This window comes from Poeciliopsis prolifica, unplaced genomic scaffold, assembly GCF_027474105.1.
Source record: "Poeciliopsis prolifica strain line A6 unplaced genomic scaffold, Auburn_PproV2 SCAFFOLD032, whole genome shotgun sequence".
In the NCBI taxonomy this organism is placed as follows: domain Eukaryota; kingdom Metazoa; phylum Chordata; class Actinopteri; order Cyprinodontiformes; family Poeciliidae; genus Poeciliopsis; species Poeciliopsis prolifica.
The window spans coordinates 749,513-766,022 of record NW_026562407.1 but is presented as its reverse complement, the minus strand read 5'-3'; the positions used below and the strand labels follow the sequence as shown (position 1 = coordinate 766,022).

Sequence of the window (16,510 nt, the reverse complement as noted above, 5' to 3'; positions counted from 1 at the left end):
CATGTAGTTCAGCAGGTCTTAAAAAATATTCAGGACCCAGCTGCTCTAAATAATTATAGGACTATATAAAAAATTGATTGATCAATTGATTTTATGACAGTTACCCTGTAGATGAGAGTGAAGAGGTAACGATAATAATCAAAATATTTATGTCATTTTTCTTTCAGACAAACTTAAACAATCAGGACAAGTGTGAAGCTAAAGAGTCCACTCCCACAATGGAGGTACACAGGAACATTCATAAAATAATGAAAGTAATGTAACCATCAGTTAATCTATATGTGAGACTTATATATTTTTTGTTACTCATCTTAAGTGGCGGAGGCTTAAACGTACATCTGTATCAAATATCAAGGGTAAGAAGGAAGAGGTTCCTACATCAACATCTGGTGAGTCTGATGCAGACAATCAACAAGTTGGTACAGATAATAAAGGTCAGACAAATAAATCTGACAATGAAAATGAATGTAATAAGTGCTCTCTCAGTTTTTTCAGGAAACATTATTACCATTCTTATTTCTGTAGTTACTGTCACAACCAGCGACAGTAACTACAGAAACTACATTGTATACATGATTAACTCAGTTCAGGAAAAGGTCATACAACATTCCAGCTGTTCTTACAGCACTTACTGGGCTGCAAGAAGAAATCAGGCTTTCCTTTTCTTCAGGATGTCCTCTCTGAAGATGAAGAGTTTTCATTCATCCAGTAATTGTTGCTGCCCACAAACTCATGTGGAAAATACATCCCCTGACCTTACTTTTCACTCATCAGTCTCATTAGTTCAGTAATGCGTCATATTTCACATAAAAATGTGGTTTACTGAAATAGCGTAAGCCTACTCTCATCTTTTCAGGAAATCTACATTTTTATGTTCAGCAAAGGCAGCCTCCATTCTAAAATAAATCTAGAAAAAACACAGTGTTGGAAAACAGTGGGTAGTGTCTGATTCAGAGGCATATCTATCTTTTTTTTTAACATTTGTTAGCATGAAGAGTGGCAATATGGACGACTAAACTGATATAATAACAAATAAAAGCATAAATATATATTTTGTTTTTACTTGTCCTTACATATACATTTCCGTCAGGGGCGTATCTCGGCATTAAAATGTACCTCATCACCCTGAATAGGATTACCACCCCTCCATAAAGAAACGTTAAATGTTACGTCTCGTGTTGAACCGATACATAACTGTCCGATAGACACGCCTACCACACACACATCAACACTAAATGTAACAATAATGCTCTCCAATAATGACAAAAATAAAACACAGGAAATATTAAGGCCAGCTAAATTCTTGTGGCGGGAGCTAAAGGACCCCAGAACGCTACGGACCGACGTTGCGTCACGGTGGCATAGAGACGGACTCAGGTTACGCACCTCGGCGAGCTGCTATCAACCCGAGTCTTTTTAAATTACCACCCGATTCTCCATCGTACTTAGAAGCAAAAACTGGCAAAAGTACACACGTGAGGAGGAAGACGCACATTCCAGCCTGAACAATTTCATGTTTTATTATTTAATGCACCGTGTTCTGGCCGGGTCGGTACTTGCGTTGAGCAGCGCTCTCACTTTCGCCTGAGTTGTTGAGGAAAGCTAAGTGTTAGCAGCATACAGTCCAACGTTCAAGTTCGGCCTGGGAGGATTTTATTGATTCGTGATAATGTCCGGGTTTTTGTAGTTTCTTGGGGAACCAATGAGCATCCTTGAAATGACGGGAGCGATGCCTGGAGTATGGCAGCTTTTCTCCACCGGGAGCCCGTTCAGAGCAAACGGCGGAAGAGGCTGCAGGTGTATTTATACAGGTGAGCAGACAGACTGAATAATGCGGGCGGCTGTGCTTAGATTCGTAGCGTAAGGATGAACCGGAACATAAATTATATTCATATTATCCCGGTCGCCACTAATGGGAGGCGTTACTTACCTGGTAGATGTTTTCCGTTCGTAACCAACCAAGATGTTAAATCCCGTCGCGCTATTATTGCTGAACACAAACCTATAAATGTCTGGGCAAGGTCAGAGTTCATCTATTAAACTGGCAGAAAAAACAAAAAAAAAAACAAAAGCTGGAGTATAGACATTTTCATAAGCATATTTGTGAGCCTGCTCTTCATTATTGAATATAATTTCAGATTTTTGTATAACTTTTCTTCAGGTTAATTAGAAAGTGAACTGTTATTGTTACAGGTTAATTTTCTAAACTACAGAAAAGTTATTGTTAGGACAACTCAAATGTAAAAAATTGGACCAATATTGATATGCAATAGTGATTCAATCTGGAGAGACTCACACAGAGAAGAGAATAGCAGTTAGAGATTTAATGATACAGAGTCTTTGGCGCTCGGCCCCGGCTGAAGACTGTGAGTCGCGGATCACGCGGGCAGGACATCAGCTCGGCCGAGCTCGGACAGTCTTCCCCGGGGCCGAAACCGGTGGTGGAGCTGGGAGCAGAAGGATCTGGAAACATCCATCAGAACAGAGGTGGAGAAGAGGGGGAGGAGGTGGGTTGTGCACAGCGACGAGCGGGTCGACCCTCTGGTAGCTTGGCTTTTGAAGACTGTCCTGGATGATGATAGGCTCGAAGCGGAGAGTTGCTCCAGCCCTGATTGGTTGAGGTAGGACGTGGCGATTGCGAGATGAATGTCAGCTGGATCGAGTCTCCCAGGTTGAATTTACGCCTAAGCTTCATTACTGCTGTTATGTTTGGATTTACCAATGTTGTTTTTAATCCAATAACTCAATAAATTGTAAGAATAATCAATAGATTACTCGATTACTAAAAATATTCATTTACAATAGCCCTAGATAGGATCACATTTCCCATCTGGTAGGTCGGGGATCTGCAACCTGAATCTCTGGAGACACAAGTCCCTCCAGCTTATATACTTATATTAAGTCTCTTTCACTGACTTAATATAAGTATATATATCATCATATATTGCTATTCTTTTTGTGTAATTCTTTTTAAGTGTTCTCCATAGAATACACAAGGTCCCCTGTGGTAAATCTGGTCTAGAATCAGCCTCTAAAGAAAACAGTAAAGACCATTATATAGATTATTTTAACTAGCTATAAGGAACCCGACTTGTTTCATTAGCACCTTCAGTTAGATGGCAATTGTAATGCAAAATATTATGCTTATCGATTTTTTGCAATTGGCAATGCAGTACTTAATTTAGAATTATTATTGAGATATTTATGAATAGAAATTGTGTACAACATTGGCTTTATTTACTTGAATATTATTTTGTAGTTGTTCAGTACAAAATGTTGTATGTGTGCAAAATATTTGGATAAATAATGGCTTAGTCTGATCCTGGTCCTTAGCCTTGTTAATTACGCTTGTTCTTTTTTGGAATTTGGTTAGTGACTGTTGTGTTGTTTTGTGATTAATTTCCCAAATCTCTCTGGAGTCACTTAAATAAAGTAAAACTAAAGAACAGCACAAAATGTTAGAGGCAGGCTCTTTCTTTGTGAAGAAAAAGGTGTTTGTACTGAAACTATGACACACCCATGAACTGTGAACTGAAATAGTAAAACCCCGACTCATAATGTTCACTTTTCTATAGATGGCCTTTTTGTTTAAACACAAAAAGGCCAACAGCTGCATAATGTCCAAATAAAAGTAATGGTAATGCAAATTCTAAGTATGATTTTCAAATGAAGTTCAGGTTAAGGACTAGTAAGAACTAGTCCTTGAACTAGTTCTTACTACATTGATAATAAACTGGTTTTAGGTTTATTAATCCCATGAATTTAGTAAAATGCTTTTTGTTCTGAATAGCTTTTATTTTAATTTCTGGGTGAGCAGACCCTGCTAGGAGTGTGTGACTCCACAGCTGCTTGTGTCTCATTAATGTCAGCAGATGTTGGGAGGTATGATGTAGACTGATTCTGTTTCATATATATATATATAAATATATACAGCTCTGGAAAAAATGATCAGTCCTCTGATTTTACTGTTTATAGGTACATGTTTAAGTAAAATGAACATTGTTGAACTACTGACAACATGTCTCCAAAATTCCAAGCAAAAACTTAGTATTTAATTTCAGAAAATGAGAGAAGGTCAAAATAACAAAAAAGATGCAGTGCTTTCAGACCTTGAATAATGCAAAGAAAACAAGTTTATATTCATTTAGAAACAACAAAATTAATGTTTTAACTCCGGGAGAGTCAGAAATCAATATTTGGTGGAATAACAGGAGGTTTTCAATGTGCAGTGCAGTGGTCTCTTCATTTCTTCCAGATCTGTATGTAGTTGTTAACAGTTTTAGTTGAACAAAACTATTAAATTTCTTATGTGAACGTATGTGAAAAAGTAGTGATGTTTAGAAAAATGCACCAACAATTAACTTCTCTTGGTGCTGCTGGGGGCTAAACACCCCTAAAAGTCAGATTCTAGAAACCACCCTGAGTTCCGTCAAGAAATATATATATTTTCTTTTTCATTTCCCCTAAACATGCGTTTTTGTCAAGAAAAGTAGATATTTTGTTTTGTCTTACAAGCTCTCTTTCTTTGTCATTGCCTCCTGCCCTTTTCTGCTTCTCTGTGTGCATCTTTATGTTAATGAGGAGAGCTACCTTCTATGTCCAGCTCCAATAGAGCTTTGGAACTAACGTCACTGCATAGGACGTTGTGGGGCGTTTACGTCTCACGCAGTTGCTCAGTGCCATTTTACAGGTCACAGACCAAAATAAACTTCATCTCGGTGTTTATTGTGTTACTGACCTCAGTGAAGTTAGTTTCCAGTTGGATATTGGATATTCCAATATCCAAGGAGCAAGTGGTTTTAGCTCAAGGTTTTATGAACGCTAATTTCGGCCATAAAATGTTTTGTACAAATATAAAATATGAGAGCTATGTACATATTATACAAAGATTACACAGAATACACAGGAATATAAAGAATGGATTGTATATATTAGTTGTTTTATAATACAGGATAAATAATGGCAAGTTAGATTTACAGATTATATAAGAATTGTATACAGATCATGTATGTGTGTGATGGGAACAGTCAACAGGGACTGTCAACAAATTTCCATACCAAACACTCCTGTCAAACAAATGTTAATAAATGCCTTGCCTTGTGACCAACTGATACAAAAGTGGTGATTCATGCTTTTACATGAGACACACTGCTCTCTATTAAAATGTCAAATCAGATCCATCCATCGTCTGCCGCTTATCTGGGGTCGGGTCGCAGGGGTAGCAGCTTAAGAAGGGAGGCCCAGACTTCCCTCTCACCAGCCACTTCTTCTTCCTCCGGGGGAATCCCAAGGCGCTCCCAGGCCAGCTGGGAGACATAGTCCCTCCAGCATGTCCTGGGTCTTCCCCGGGGCCTCCTCCCGATGGGACGTGCCTGAAACACCTCACCAGGGAGGCGTCCAGGAGATGCCCGAGCCACCTCAACTGGCTCCTCTCGATGTGGAGGAGCAGCAGCTCTTCTCTGAGTCCCGCCCGGATGACCAAGCTTCTCACCCCATCTCTAAGGGAGAGCCCAGCCACCCTACGGAGGAAACCCATTTCAGCCTCTTGTATCCGAGATCTCGTTCTTTCGGTCATGACCCAAAGCTCATGACCATAGATAAGGGTAAGAACGTAGATCGACCGGTAAATCTTGCTGAGGCATTAGTCTTCTAATGAAATGTTCTTAAGCTGATAGAAGGCCGACTTTGTGACTGTCTTAATGTGTCTCTAAAAGTTCAGGTCAGAGCTCATCACTACACCCAAGTTTCGGGCCTGATCACTAGGTTTTAGTTAAGATAACTGATGCTGTGCATTGACTCCAGATCTATAACTCTAGATTGTTCCTTAAGGCACAAAGATAATAACTTCAGTTTTGTTTCTGTTCAACTGCAGAAGGTTTTGGCTCATCCACACATTTATCTATTCTAAGCATTTATTCAGTGACTGGACAGACTCAGAGTCACCTGGTGACATGGTAATGTAGAGGTGTGTATCGACAGGGAATAAAAAGGTCAAATCGAATAAAAATTTGGTTACATCAAATCTCCAGTTTAGTAGAACAATTTCTCCCTGATTTTGACTCAATTGGTCACATGACCTAGAAGCTATTGAGGAGAAATACAAAATTTAAACTAAAAAAATAGGTGACAAAAAAAAGAGTTAAAATGGAATAGAAATGCATGTGCCTCATATACACAGTTTAGTAGAACAATTACACACTGATTTCTAGTCAATGTGGCACACAATATGGAAGCTATTGAAGAAAACATATTTAATATCAAAATGATTCAAAATTTTGAATACGACTTGACATTTTAATATCTCGTGTAAAAGCATGAATTACCACTTTTTTGTCTCAGTTGGTGTCAGGTTTAAATTACCGAGACATTCAGTAACACTCTGGAAAGGAAGAGAAAGATGATTGAAGATGCAATACACTCGAAGGAACGGAGAAAGTAGATCTCAGACACCTTCTTTATCTGTCTGTGAACCATGTTCTGCCAGCTTTCACTCCAAAGTGCCTATGTATTACAAATGAGTTTTCAAGGTAACAAATCATGTTCAGCTGTCCAGAGATAGGAAGGGCAGGTGGAAACACAGCTCCCAATATTGAGTCAGTCGCAAGTCTCTACTCAAACAATGGTGCCATCCAGTCTTTATACTGCTGCTGTCCTGCTGCTGAGGCGTTGTTCTCAAGATCCTGTGTCTCTCTGAGTCATAAAACTTCAGCTCTTGTGTCCCTCCAGGTCATAAAACTTTGAGCCTTAGTCTTTGATGCCTTCTCTTTCTGCTCCTCCTGTCAGGACAGCTTTTGTCTCCAGGTCATCTGTCTCCCAATTCAGCACGCTTCCTACTGTTGCAAACATCACTAAACACAGGAACAGTGTCTTTTAGGAACAGACATAAATCCTACAGTCCTAAGTATTTATATTTGAATTTTATTTCAAAAACCCATCAGTTGGTCACAAGGCATGGCAGTTACTAACATTTGTGTGACAGGAAGGAGTGTTTGATTCGGAAATTTGCTGACAGTCCCTAAGTGAACCTCTGAGAACTTGAGGAGGGAGCTTGAGAACAGCTGGCCGAAATTATCGTTCATAAATCGTATCAACATTAATCTAAACATCGCTTACTCCTCAGATATTGGAATGTCCAACTCGAAACTAACTTCACTGCAGTTGGTAACACAATAAAAACACCTTGATAAAGTTTGTTTTGGTTTGTGGCCTGTAAAGATGGCACCAAGCAACTGCACGAAATGTAAACGCCCCACAATTCTTACGCAGTGACGTTCCAAAGCTCTATTGGCCAATAGTAGAAGAGCTGGACGGCAGCTCTCCTCATTAACATAAAGATGCACACAGAGAAGCAGAAAAAGGACGGGAGGCAATGACAAAAGAAGGAGGGCTTGTATAAGGAAAAGACAAAACAAAATATCTACTTCTATTTTTTATTATGTCAGTTTTGGTCCTCCATATGGCAAGCTGTCCAGTCAGTATGGAAATACTGCACATCCTGAGTGAAGTAGGAAAAATAAAAAGGAGTCAACTAAATATTCACAAAATACTTTAATTCCTTGCAGGTATCATTATTTATTCTCAGTGAAAAATAAGATATAGGCTGCCATGCTGAGTGTGTGCGAGAGAAATGTTTACTGAAATATTAGATCAACTCTGGATGAACGGAAACCAGAGAAGAAAGCAAAAGATGCTTCTATAAAACATAAAATCAGGGGCTGAATATAAAATCACACCACAATTCTGTTATGACTGGGCACAAAGGTCACAACAAGAAGAAACTCACACCATGTTTAAGAGGATCTGAAAAACAAATTTAGAAAAAAAATAACCTTAAAGTTTCTAATATGAATTCTGAGAATCAGTGAAATCAGCTTTGCATGGTGTGTGTGAGTGAAAGCTAAATGTGAAAGTGTTCAAATGTGCGATCAAAATAACCATAATGCAAAAGCTAAGAAAGCAGCATACCTGTGGAGAGTGAAGATTTGGCTGTACAACCTCTAGAGATAATTATGCAAAGAAGGATTCTAGATAAAATCAAGAAAATTATGGACAATCCTGACTATCCTCTTCATCAGACTGTCTTGGGAAGGCAGATTTAGTGCAGCACAGACTGTTGCAGAAACTCTTTCCTGCCTACAACCATCACAAAAACTCTTTGAATCTGAATTAATGAGTTTCTACAGCATTTAATTTCCCTTTGGGGTTCATAGTATTTTTAAATTTGAAGTAAAAATGAAAAGTACAGTGCAGTAAAACTACTCTTATTATTACTCATTTTTTATCTCAGAAAGCTAATCAAGTAAATGTAACCATACTAGCCACTTTTGAAAATTTGTAGGCAAAACTTGTTAACAAGCTTAACATGATGTATTTGCATTAGCAAGTCATCATTTATCTAACATCTGCATCCAACAGCATTACTGAACTATTCATGGTTAGTTTGGGGGGGAAACCTGTGCAAGTTCTCTGGCTTTAGCTGGTTTGCTGCCATGATTCTAACACTTGCACAGCTCAGCAGTGTCGCCGTCACTGCCGCATCGGTGTCATTATGAAAAAACACATTGCGATATGTTAACTATTGATTAGATAGTTGTAATGGCTGAAAAATGTGTAGGAGCCCTAATGTGTGTCAAATCAAGACAGAAAAAATAGAAATAGAAAATTAAAAATAAAAAGATTCCAGTTCAGGGGAGGACATAGCTGACTCTGTGGGCAGGCAATGCCCCACAAGGCCCGGGCCTATTAATATGAATTACGAATTTTAGGAATCATTTGAAAAACATTTATTATATTAGTTCTACTTCATAATTATTTTATGTTGTTAGTCTAATAAAATCTCAGTGAAATACGTGAAAAGTTGTGGTTGTAATTTTCTTTTTTAAGTTTAAGTAATAAGGGATATAAATAATTTTGCAGGGCACATCATGGACCTTTTGGACTTACTGAAAAAAATTAATTATTGACATTAACAGTTAAAAGACAACCATTATTTGTGACTTAAGGTTATTGACTAAAGTAAGATATTTGTCTTAATTTTAAACAGGGACCAACCTGATGATGCTTCTGGAGGATCTGGAATTGGAGCAGTTCTACAAGGAGAAGCTGTCACTCAGTAAAATACTTGAGATCAATAAGATCATCAATGATGAGCCTCCAAAGTGTAAATTAGGTATTTCATGGCATTTTCTCAAGAAACTGATGATGGTGAATGTAACAGCAAGAAAAATAAAATCAGTTTTTATGTCAAACCAAGATAATGAATTAGAATCTGATGATTCAAATTTTGATGATCTTCTTGACAGTTCAAATGAGGATGACTTTCTAAATCCTCTTGATTTAATCACTGCTCTCTTCTGTGTTCATCAAGAACTGGCTCTAAAAATGTCCATGTGTCAGTTCTCTGTTCCTCTGCTGCTTCCTAACTGTGATACACAGCAGTGCACCCTCATGCTGTGGGCCATGAGAGACATTGTTAAGAAGTACAGACCTTCAAATCTCACAGAATCAAAAGGCTTCATGGAAGAAAGAATAGTTCTTTCTGAACTTCCAATGGTCTCATTTGTGAGACTGGGTGATTGCTCTCTGTCCAAATCAGAGATCCTCAATAAACTTCTGAGTAACTCTGAGCAATACCATGACACCTTTGTTCACCGTGACATGGAGTGTGGAGACATTGAGAGAAGAATATCCAATGGACTGACTGAACTGACCTGGTTCCTTCCATGTGGAAACAAAAACATGGACATCTTCAGTGAACCAGTTGCTATAGCTAACCTTCGTGGAGACATTGCTTCATTTGAAACTCAATTCTCCTTTTTGTGTCAGACATCTGCTGCAGTTTTTGTTTTCTTTGACCAGCTGGACTCTGACTGCAAACTGCTGATGAACAAAAACCACAAAGCTCAAATCTTCTTGGTGGGAAACCAACAAAGCAAAAACTTCAGTTTTGATTCTGTTAAAAATCTGGCAACCAGTCTGGGCTTGAAGAAAAATAATATTCTAATAAAAAAGACACAAATAAATGATGCAGATTTTGTCAAACTACTGAGGAAAAGAGTCAGTGATGTAATTAAACCAGAGAGAAGAAGATGTCTGTAGTGCAGATGGCTGATGTTGCACATAAACTGGGAATCACAGTTGATGAAGATTCTCCAGAGTGTAAGGATGGAAAGAAGAAAGCTGATAAAATCACTGCAGAGATTAAAGACATAATGAAATACAAAGAAGATCAACTTCCTTTACAAGATCAGATATGGAAGGAACTGACTTTCTTGGAAAAGGAAGAATTTCGTCTTCGAAAAGTTGGTTCAGAAAACATAGAAAATTACAAATGTAAACTTCAGCATGAGAGAAAAAAACTGAGGAAAAAGCAAAATAATTCTGCAAAGTCCAAAGCAATGACCTGCTTCATTAGTGCAATATCCAGCCACATAGAGATGTTACTTTCTAAAATGGATGCAAATGAACCTCGACAACTTGTCTCGAATCAAACTTTCTGGCCTCAGGGAGCTTTACAAGGAAAAATGCAAAGATTCTGAGAACAAAGAAGAGATAAAAAAATTGACCAACAACTTTCCAGCAGCTCACTGGGAGTTGAGCATTTCTTCCGTGAAATGGGTCAGATCTACCAAGCTTCTCTTTACCTTCCACAAACAGATCCATCACGTCAACAACTGCAACATCTGCCCAAACTCTGTGCTCAGTTGTTGCTGGATGGATTTCCTGTTGAGCTTGTAGATGGAGATGCTTCCAACATTCCTCTCAGTTGGGTGAGTGATGTTCTCTCTCAGCTCAATGACTTGGTGTCTCCAAACAACAAGATACGGGTCGTCACAGTTCTTGGAGTTCAGAGCACAGGGAAGTCCACTCTCCTTAACACATGTTTGGAGTCCAGTTTGCAGTCAGCAGTGGTCGATGCACTAGAGGTGCCTTCATGCTGCTCATCAAAGTCAATGAAGACTTGAAGAAAGTTCTCAACTGTGACTTCATGATGATCATCGACACTGAAGGCTTAAAGTCACCAGAGCTAGCACAGCTGGACAACAGCTATGAGCACGACAATGAGCTGGCAACACTTGTTGTTGGGCTGAGTGACATCACCATTATCAATATTGCCATGGAGAATTCAACAGAGATGAAAGACATCCTGCAGATAGTGGTGCATGCTTTCCTCAGGATGAAGGAGGTCGGCAAAAGCCTCAATGTCAGTTTGTTCACCAGAACGTTTCTGATGTTTCAGCCCATGAGAAGAACCTGAGAGACAGGAAGCTGCTGTTAGAACAGCTGGATGAGATGACCCAGGCAGCAGCTAGAATGGAGAAGAAAGAGAAATACAAGAGCTTCACTGATGTGATGGATTATAATCCAGACACTGGGAACTGCTACATTCCTGGACTCTGGAATGGAAACCCACCAATGGCTCCAGTCAATGCAGGATACAGTGAGACTGTCTATGAACTCAAGAAAAACATCATCCAACAGGGGAAAGTGTGGCTCAACTTCTAATGACATCTTGGAGTTCAGAGAGTGGATAACCAGCCTGTGGAACGCAGTAAAACATGAAAACTTCATCTTCAGCTTCAGAAACAGCCTGGTGGCTGATGCTTACATGAGGCTCTGCACAGAGTACAACCAATGGGAGTGGGAGTTCAAAAAGGAAATGTACAAATGGGTTACCAAAGCAGAAACTAGAATTTCCAATTTTGGTTCATTTACTGCAACATATGCAATATCTGACATGAATGAATTTATCACTGAGTTGAAAAGTGAAGCAATCACAGAGCTGATCAAGGAGGAGACAAAGATCCTTGAAAACCTGAAGAAATACTTTGATCAGCCAGAAGGTCATGTTTATCTGGTTGAAGGATACAGAGAGGATTTCTCCAACAGCATCAAGAGTCTTCGACGAGAAACTGAAAGATCAGTGTTCCACCAGATCACAGCAGCTGCTGATATTAAGAAGGGATTGAAAGAACTTGACAAAATCAAGGCCACTTATAGAGAAAAAATTAAAGAAGCAGTTTGTGATTTAATTGATGAATGTCGAGAGAAAAAAGTTCAAATGACTGACAAAGAGCTTGATGAACGTTTTGATAACATGTGGGCTGAAACAATGAGCACCTTGTCTTTCCCTAAACAACATACTATAAATGTCTTCACCAAAGTGTCCCATCAGTTACTTACAAATCTTTCCCCCAAAGGAAGCTATGCATCTGAACTGCTGAGTAAGAAAATCCTCCAAGACTGTGGACTGGAGCCTTTTACATACAAACCTAAAGGTATGAAGGAAAAATTCAAAACTCTTTGGAGAGGATTAATTACCTGGAGGCATTTAATAAAGGAAAGACAAAAGATTGCTGACAGGATTATTTCAGCTTGCAATGATTGTATTACTGATAAAATCAAAAGAAAAACTAACTATCATGATACCTACATCCAGGAGATTCTTCACATCATTGACGAGAGGCTGAACAAAACTGATGTTGACACAGACATTGAGTTTGAAGTGTCTCTGAAACAACACATCTGTGGATCTGCAGCCAGAAAGTTTCAGAATGCATGATGATTTTATCCAAGAAAATGATCCTTATGAATGTCTGCAGAAAAACAAGGAAAAGTTTTGCACAGATTTCAAAGATGTGTTTCAAGAAAGAGACCAATGCCAGAGGAAAGCTGAAGAATTCACAAACCAAAGTTTGAAACCTGCTGTTGAAAACTTCATCTATCGTTCTCTTGGTCCTGATATTGTTGATAAAATGATGACAAAAGAGGAGTTCAGCACACGAATGTCCTTCCAGTATTATATTTTACTGGATCTGATTTCTCAAGGTGACTTCAACAACTTTCAGGAGTACATTTGTTCATATGAAGATTATGTAAAATCATGGACATCTGAAAGAATAAAGGAGACATTCTCCTCTCAGTCTTCACTATTTGAGTTTGAGGAAAACATCTTAAGTCCTGCATCAAACACCTAAATGCTGCCATTAAAAAGGCAACAGCAGAAAAATCTGACAGCCTGAAGACATTTGTTGTCAAGATCTGCACAGAACTTGGTGATAAACTGGAAATTTCTCAGGATGCTCTTGATGCCTTTATGGTTCTGAACAAATCTGACCCAGAACAGTTTGCTGACTGGCTCAACAGGTGTGTGGAGGAAATGACAGAATCTCTTAGAGAAAAGTTTTAAATCAACTGAGTTTGACTCTAAACTCTCACGTCTCCATCTGCAACCAGAGAACGAGCTTTTCCAGAGTGATTGGTTGTGGCAAACAGTGTCCATTCTGCAAAATATCCTGTGATGCAGGTGGAGAAAAACACACTGAACACTTTGCTTCTTTGCATCGACCAGATGGATTAGGTACATACAGGTATGTAAGCTCTGGGAAACTCACCACTGACATGTGCTCTTCTCTTGTTATCAGTGACAAACGTTTTCTCTGTTGTGCCGCAAAGGATGAATATCATCCTTACAAAGAGTATAGGACGATTTACCCAGACTGGAAAATTTGTCCAGATGAGAGCCTTGAGGCATCAGATTATTGGAAATATGTGATGAACACATACAACCACAAATTTGCTGAAGCATATGATGCAAAGCCTGCTGACATTCCTGATGCTTGGAAGAAAATCACAAAAGAACAGGCAGTAAAAAGCCTCATGAAATCATTCAACATCAAATGAAACCATAATTCATGTTTAGTTTTAAGAACACAATCGGTTCTAGCATGTGGAATTTTTTGTCATTTTCTTGAAAGGCCCAATTCACACGTTGGACTCACCTCTTTAACAAAAGCCAATATAAACAGCTTCAGCCTAATTTACTGAAGATCCTTGTTTTCTTCATTGATCATTTATAATTTTTGCATTTTGTTATTCTATTATTTTACTAACTTTGTTTGCAACATATCTTGTCTGAAAATATTTACACTCTTGTTGAAAGATTGTATGTTTGCTTCCACATTAGACGGATAATTTCAGTACAAATTTATTGTTCATTGTTAATGACTCAATGCGATCAATTCTCCATTATCATGACATCATTCATTGCTGCAAAGTGAATCACTGGATGCATTTACTGAGTTTCCTTAGATAGAAAAATTTCACTAAATGAAATATCAATCTGAAAGCAGCTGATTGGGTCAAATTAGAATATATTTTAAATCTGATGTGGTTGAACTGATTATGTATTTCTGTATATTAAATGGATTTGGTTGAGATTACATTTGCTATAAATTAGTGCCAGAAAAATAAACTTAATTGAATTAAGATTGATGTCAAATTATTTTTCTTTTGATTATTTTTGCTGTATGGGTGAAGGAATGTTATTAAATAAATGTTCTTGTAATTTGTTTGATTGGTATATTCAGTGTCATTTTCAGATATAGAGCTTTGTTTCTATAACAATGTCATTTTTTCCCCCTTTTTATCATTTTGTCACTTTTATTAGGATTTAGGGTTTATAAACATCTAGTTCTGGGTTTTATTTTGAGTTTTTCTCAGACTTCATTCAAATGTATTTAGGTTTTCATCCTCAGCATTTATCATCAAATGTAACAGAAAAATTCAGTTCAACTCAATTCAAAGTTTTTACATGACTTGCTTTTTGTCAGATCTTTAGTTCTGTGTTGACTTGATGTGTCATTATGCTAATTATATTAAATGTTTTTATTTCCAACTAAATATTATAGCAGCTGATTCTCTTTTCTTCTGTAAACAAATAAAAAGCTGCTCAATTTTTGTTAAAATTAGTGATTTTCTACAAATAAAGAAATAGGACATCTTGTTTATGACATGCTTAATAAAAGTTGATGTCAGTAGAAAAAGATTTATTTTATTTTACAGCTTCAGGGTCTCCAAGGCAAAAACAATAAACTAAACATTACCTTTTAACTATAAAATAAACACTTTCTATAGAAGAACTGAAAAAGGTAAAACACCTGAACTCCCTGTCTAACCACAAAACAGGAGAAAACGTAGAATAAAAATGGCAGCTTCCACTGTGAATAGAAACACATTACTTTAGTTAAGACCCTTAATTCTTCCCAATAAAGCTGCAGCAAAATCACCTAAATCCCCACAAACAGTCAGCAGACAAACAAGATCACTGCAGATCAAGGACCAGGGAAAAAGGAACCTGGCAACTGGAATGAAGCTCTTCACTGATTGGCTGATGAGATTCAATGCATTTCACCTGTTGCAGCCAGACAGAACTGAAACACACAGAGATAGAAAGAAAAGAGAGAGAGAAAGAGAGAGAGAGACCCTAGAGGTCAGAGACCGTAACCCTGAAGCTTCAAATCAACAGATCAGCAGTAGAAGAAATTAATTTGAATATAAACTAATCTGGTGGCAGAGGAAGGAAAGAAATGACTCAGAGGAAGATATGGACCTTAACACTTAAATACAGTAACTTCTAAAGTGATAGTAATATAATTACCTTTGATAAACTCTTCTATATATTTCAATATTCATCAATTTGGTTAATGTTTCTTTCTCTTGTATTTCTATAAAGTATTTTACTACAGTAAACCATCCATCCATTTTCTAACAGCCTGGTACCTGGTGGTATCAGGAGGTGCTGGTGCTGATCTCCTGCTGGAATTATGGTTTCTATAGTTCTGCTTGTGTTCATGAAGAACACAGATCAATTAACCAATCACATGTACTCATGACTTATGTATAATTCACAGCAGTCCACATAATTAATGTTCTTCATTCCACCTCACTAACAACATGTTGGGCCAGAAACCAAAGCAAATCTGAGTCAAAATGTTCAATCTGCACATGGATGGAATGAGGCCATCGGCTTTAAAGCTTGGTGAGAAAGTGACAGCTGTTAAAATGATTCAACATTGAACAATAAAATGAGCTTCATTCTCTCTTGGTCTGTAGCAATATGAGGTGAGGATGACGTTAATAAATGACCTTAATGAATGAGAAAAATCTGTCCACAAGTTCAGTGGATTGTTTGTTGATGTGGAATCAGTCACCAGAATCCCACTGATAATCTCTCACAGGAGAGATGAACCAGAAGAAAGGGTGTGCATGAATTTAGATGTTTTTTCATGAAAATTATTCTTCACTTGGGGATCAAAGGCTTATTTAAATAAGACACAAACCACTTTTACATTTTAAGTAATGTGTGGTTGGGTTGGTATTCTGTCTTTCCACATTAATATAAATAATTTAGATGATTCACAAAAGGTTTTGGGTGAAGTACTGATCTAAAATCAAGGTCTGTAACAGCAGCCTGATCCGCTACATTTTGAGGAGAAAGACTGAAGATGAAGTGAAAAGCTCCCTTCACACAATCAAGTAATAATAAATATGTTACATTAGTTCTTAGGGCTGCACAGTGAAGGTCTTGGGTTCAAGTCCCTTTCTGGAGACCAGCCCCTGTTACAACCTTGAAAAGATAAACTTCTTAAATACTGACTTGTTACAGTTTAAATATTTTCCTTTAAATGGCTCTTTAATACTTGTGGTTGTAGCAAATACAGGCCAAAGC

The 16,510-nt window shown here is 37.9% G+C and overlaps 1 pseudogene; it reads left to right on the top strand.

The window, feature by feature from the left end:
* The first annotated feature begins 5,435 nt into the window (after positions 1-5,435).
* Positions 5,436-12,634, top strand: LOC129373186 (up-regulator of cell proliferation-like; annotated as a pseudogene).
* Positions 12,635-16,510: the final 3,876 nt, after the last annotated feature.